Here is a 6,321-nt window from a genome sequence, read left to right on the forward strand (position 1 = left end):
GCGAAGACTTTATGAAGAGTATCTAACAAAACTCCACAGGAAACATGTTACAGGGTGATAATGTGTTAAGAGACGTCCTTGAGTGTCTGCAGCAAGCCATTAATGTACCTCTTGCACGTGGCCACTTTGGTGCTGCTCTGGCAGAGTAAGGTAGACAAAACAGAGATGACAGCACTCTTGAAGTCGACAATACTAAATCAAAAGGTATCACTTATACGTGGAATCTGAAAAATCATACAAATGAACTTACTTACAAGACAGAAATAGAGAGATTTCCCTGGTAGTTCAGTGGCTAAGACTTTGTATTCCCAATGCAAGGGGCCCAGGTTCAATCCCTGGTCTAGGAACTAGATCCCACAGGCACAACTAAGAGTTCACATGCAGCAACTAAGATCTCATATGCTGCAATGAAAATCAAAGATTCCATGTGCCACAGCTAACACCCAGCACATCCAAATAAATAAATAATAATAAATAATAATAATAAAATAAATAATAAAATATTTTTTAAAAACCAAGACAGAAATAGACCCACAGACATAGAAAACAATCCTACAGTTACCAAAGGGAAAAGGGGCAGGGAAGGGGTAAATTAGAAGGATGAGATTAACATATACACGTGACTATATATGAAATAGATAAAATAACCAACAATCAGTTCAGTTCAGTTCAGTTACTCAGTCATTTCCAACTCTTAGCAACCCCATGGACTGCAGCACACAAGTCTTCCCCATCTATCACCAACTTCCAGAGCCTACTCAAACTCAAGTTCATCTTCTTGGGGATGCCATCCAACCATCTCATCCTCTGTCGTCCCCTTCTCCTGCATTCAATCTTTCCCAGCATCAGGGTATTTTCAAAGGAGTCGGTCCTTCCAATGAATAGTCAGGACTGAATTCCTTTAGAATGGACTCGTTGAATCTCCTTGCAGTCCAAGGGACTCTCAAGAGTCTTCTCCAGCACCACAGTTCAAAAGCATCAACTCTTCAGCTCTCAGCTTTCTTTATAGTCCAACTTTCACATCCATACATGACTACTGGAAAAACCATAGCTTTGACTAGATAGACCTTCATTGGCAAAGTAAGGTCTCTGCTTTTAATATCCTGTCTAGGTTGGTCATAGCTTTTCTCCCAAGGAGCAAGCGTCTTTTAATTTCATGGCTGCAATCACCATCTGCAGTGATTTTGGAGCCCAAAAAGTGAAGTGTCACTGTTTTCATTGTTTCCCCATCTATTTGCCATGAAATGATGGGACTGAATGCCATGATCTTAGTTTCCTGAATGCTGAGTTTTAAGCCAACTTTTTCACTCTCCTCTTTCACTATTATCAAGTGACTCTTTAGTTCTTCTTCACTTTCTGCCATAAGGGTGGTGTCATCTGCATATCTGAGGTTATTGATATTTCTCCTGACAGTCTTGATTCCAGCTTGTGCCTCATCCAGCCCAGCATTTTGCATGATGTACTCTGCATATTATTTAAATAATCAGGGTGACAATATACAGCCCCTGTATAACACAGAGAACTATGCTCAATATTTTGTAATAAACTATAAGGGGAAAGAATCTCAAAAGTAATAGATACATATGTATGTATAACTGAATCGCTGTGCTCTACACCTGAAGCTAATATGACACTGTAAATTACTATACTCTAATTTTTAAAAAAAACTCAAAATATTTACGAGATGATCTTCATGAAAAAAGTTTGCCAAACCCTGAGCTGGAGAAGAAAGGCTTTAATACCAGAGATGTAGCTTCACAAGGAGTCTTGTTTTTCTAGGTCATTTCTGGATCATGGGAAAACAGGAAGAACAATTTAGGAACATCTGTATTTTCACCCAAAAGTTGTCTGTCAGAGTCTCAGTAGGAAACTGATTATTGTTGTTCAGTCACCCAGTCATGTCTTACTCTTTGCAACCCCATGGACTGCAGCATGCCAGGCTTCTCTGTCCTTCACCATCTCCCGGAGCTTGCTCAAACTTATGTCCATCGAGTTGTGCTGCCATCCAACCATTTCATCTTCTGTCACCCGCTTCTCCTCCTGCCCTCAATCTTTCCCAGCATCAGGGTCTTTTCCAATGAGTCGGCCCTTCACATCAGGTGGCCAAAGTATTGGAGCTTCAGCCTCAGCGCTGGTCCTTCTAATGATCATTCAAGGTTGATTTCCTTTAGGATTGACTGGTTGGATCTCCTTGCTGTCCAAGGGATTCTCAAGCATCTTCTCCAACACCACAGTTTGAAAGCATCAATTCTTCGGCCCTCCTCAGGTAACTGAAGGGGGTTTATTTTCCAAGGTGTGAATTTAGGAGCTGGGGCTCACTGTGGCAAGGGGATAAGGGGAGGGAACAGTTGCCAGGATCACAGAGAAGAGGACTCTGTACAGATAGTGGCCCTGAGAAAATGGGAACTTCCTGTCTAAGGAACACAGTCAACTTGACGAGACCTCTCAGGAAGGGAGGAAGCGGGATAACAACCCGACTTTGCTTGCTTTCCTCTTCCTTCATTGTTTCTTACTGGGACTCCTCCCTGACTGAACCCAACCAGAGTGACAGACAACTTGAGAATAGCTCATTGAGTGCATACCACACAGGCACCAAGCAGAGAGCAGAGTAGGGACATGCAATTTTTTCTCTTTTTTGCCACTTTATTCTTTTTAATTGAACTATATTTGCTTTACAGAATTTTGTGGTTTTTAGTCATACAGCAACAAGAATCAGCCATAGGTACACCCATGCCTCCTCCTCATCCCACCTTTCTAGGTTGTCACAGAGCCCCTGTTTGAGTTCCCTGAATCATACAGCAAATTCCCACTGGCTCTCTATTTTACATATGGTAATGTATGTTGCCATGTTACTCTTTCCATATATCCGACCCTCGCCCTCCTCCCCTCCTCCCTTGTCCTTAGGTCTGTTTTCTGTGTGGTTCAATTCAGTTCAGTAGCCCAGTCATGTCTGACTCTTTGTGACCCCATGGACTGCAGCACACCAGGCTTCCCTGTACTTCACCAACGCCCAGAGCTTACTCAAACTCATGTCCATTGAGCTGTGATGCCATCCAACCATCTCATCCCCTGTCCTCCCCTTCTCCTCCCACCTTCAATCTTTCCCAGAATCAGGGTCTTTTCAAATGAGTCAGTTCTTCTCATCAGGTGGCCAAAGTATTGGAGTTTCAGCTTCAACATCAGTCCTTCCAATTAACATTCAGGACTGATTTCCTTTAGGATGATCTGGTTGGATCTCCTTGCAGTCCAAGGGACTCTCAAGAGTCTTCTCCAACACCACAGTTCAAAAGCATCAATTCTTCAGCTCTCAGCTTTCTTTATAGTCCAACACTCACATTCATACATGACTACTGGAAAAACCATAGCTTTGACTAGACGGACCTTCATTGGCAAAGTAAGGTCTCTTCTTTTTAATATGCTGTCTAGGTTGGTCATAGCTTTTCTCCCAAGGAGCTAGCGTCTTTTAATTTCATGGCTGCAGTCACCATCTGCAGTGATTTTGGAGCCCCCCAAAAATAAAGTTTCTCACTGTTTCCATTGTTCCCCCATCTATTTGCCATGAAGTGATGGGACCAGATGCCATGATCTTAGTGTTCTGAATGTTGAGTTTTTTTTTTTTTGAATGTTGAGTTTTAAGCCAACTTTTTCACTCTCCTCTTTCATTCCTCTTTCATTTTTATCAAAAGGTTCTTTAGTTCTTCTTCGCTTTCTGTGTGGAGACGTGCATTTTAAAGAAACTCTTTATCCATGCATTTTACATTAAAAATATTTATTTGTTTATTTATCTTTATGCTGGGTCTCCATTGCTGCACGGGCTTTTCTCTAGTTGTGGCAAGCAGGGGCTACTCTCTAGTTGTGGTGCACTGGCTTCTAGTTGCAGTGGTTTCTCTTGTTGCAGAGCACAATCTCTAGGGTGCACAGGCTTCAGTATTTGTGGTGCAAGGGGGCTCAGTAGTTGTGGTTCCTAGGCTCTAGAGCATAGGCTCAATAGTTGTGACACATGGGCTTAGCGGCTCTGTGGCACGTGGGATCTTCCCAGATCAGAGATTGAACTTGTTTCTCCTGCATTGGCAAGTGGGCTTTTTTTTTTAACCACTGAGTCACCAGAGAAGCCCCTATACATTTAAATTTCATCTAATCATATAGTTATATGATTGTAATTTTATATCAAGCTCCCATATTTTAATATTTTATCTAATTGGCTTCCAGCATCATTTTCATTCTAAATGTTTGTACTTTACTTGATTTTATTTTTAATATATGTTTTTTCTGGATTAAAAAATTTGTGGTTAATATAAAAGTTAAAATTTTACTGAAATATATGATGTAGAAACTAAACATCCCCAAACCCCTCAGCAAGAATAATCATTGTTAATAATTGGTATATTCAATAAGATTTGAGTGAATGTATACCTAAAACTAAGATCATGGCATCTGGTCCCATCACTTCATGGGAAATAGATGGGGAAACAGTGGAAACAGTGGCTGACTTTATTTTTGGGGGCTCCAAAATCACTGCAGATGGTAATTGCAGCCATGAAATTAAAAGACACTTACTCCTTGGAAGGAAAGTTATGACCAACCTAGAGAGCATATTAAAAAGCAGAGATATTACTTTGTCAATAAAGGTCCGTCTAGTCAAGGTTATGGTTTTTCCAGTGGTCATGTATGGATGTGAAAGTTGGACTGTAAAGAAAGATGAGAGCCGAAGAATTGATGGTTTTGAAATGTGGTGTTAGAGAAGACTCTTGAGAGTCCCTTGAACTGCAAGGAGATCCAACCAGTCCATCCTAAAGATCAGTCCTGGGTGTTCATTGGAAGGACTGATGCAAAAGCTGAAACTCCAACACTTTGGACACCTGATGTGAAGAACTGACTCATTTGAAAATACACTGATGCTGGGAAAGATTGAAGGCAAGAGGAGAAGGGGACGACAGAGGATGAGATGGTTGGATGGCATCACCAACTCAATAGACATGGGTTTGGGTGGACTCCGGGAGTTGGTGATGGATAGGAAGGCATGGCATGCTGCTGTTCATGGGGTTGCAAAGAGTCAGACACAACTGAGCAATGAACTGAACTGATGCATTTATATGAAGATATTTTATTGATGTTAGTAGTAAGAGAAATGGTACTTGACTTTATACACCATTTTTAAAGTTTTCCTTTTTCTCAGTTAATAATGACTTGGGAAATAAAACAAGATATCAAAAAGATATCTGGGAGCTCCCTGGTGGCTTAGTGGTTAAGATGGCAGCCTTTCACTGCCATGGCTGTGTTTAATCCCTGGCCAGGGAACTGAGATCCTGCAAGCCATGCAGTGTAGTGAAGAAAAAAAAAAAATTGCACTCCCATGTTTATTGCAGGAATATTCACAGTAGCCAAGACCTAGAAACAACCTCAATGTTCTTCAATGGATGAATGAATAAAGAAACGGTGATATATATATATGTGTGTGTGTGTGAGAATCCAAAAAAGTTGAACTTGTGGAAACTTGTAGAATACAATGGTATTTAATAGGAACTGAGGGTAGAGGAACTGCAGAGAGGCTGGTCAAAGTGTATAAACTTGCAATTAAAAGATGAATAAGTTCTGGAGATCTAATGCCCAGCCTTGTGATTATAGCCAATGATACTGTGTATATAACCTCAAAGTTGCTAAGAGACTAGACTTTAAATGTTCTCATCACAAAAGAGAAGTGATGTGATGTGGTAGGGTTGCAAGCTAAAGTTATGGTGGTGGACTTCCTTGGTGGTCCAATGGTTAAGACACTGCCTGCCAGTGCAAGGAACACGGGTTTGACCCCTGGTCCAGGAAGATTCCACATACTGCAGGGCAACCAACCCTGTGCACCACGGCTACTGAGCCCACATGCCCTAGAGTCTGTGCTCCACAACAGGAGAAGCCACTGCAAAGACAAGCCTGTGCACTGCAGTGAGAGAGTAGCCTCCATTCAACGGAACTAGAGAAAGCCCACACACAGCAACGAAGATCCAGCACAGCTAAAAATAGATAAATAAATAAGATGAATTAGAAAAAAATAGTTTTGAATAAAAAAACAAATAAAGTTATGGTGGTAATCATACCGTAACACATAAAAGTATCAAATTGACAAATTATATACCTTAAACTTGCACAATGTTATATGTTAGTTACATGTCAATAAAAACATATTTTGAAAAATTTCCCATGCTTTCATTCAAATATTATACATAAAACATTTTATAAGTGTATACTAAGATATCTGTTGTTATTAATTATTAATTGTAATTATTATTACAATTATTTTATATTATATAATATATAATTAATATATTAATG

General features: G+C 40.3%; 1 non-coding gene across 1 annotated transcript; it reads left to right on the plus strand.

The window, feature by feature from the left end:
- The first annotated feature begins 274 nt into the window (after nt 1–274).
- On the plus strand, nt 275–347 carry TRNAG-CCC. The gene has a single exon. It is a non-coding gene; the product is annotated as a tRNA-Gly (tRNA).
- Nucleotides 348–6,321: the final 5,974 nt, after the last annotated feature.

This window comes from Oryx dammah, unplaced genomic scaffold (assembly GCF_014754425.2).
Source record: "Oryx dammah isolate SB20612 unplaced genomic scaffold, SCBI_Odam_1.1 HiC_scaffold_19, whole genome shotgun sequence".
NCBI lineage: Eukaryota > Metazoa > Chordata > Mammalia > Artiodactyla > Bovidae > Oryx > Oryx dammah.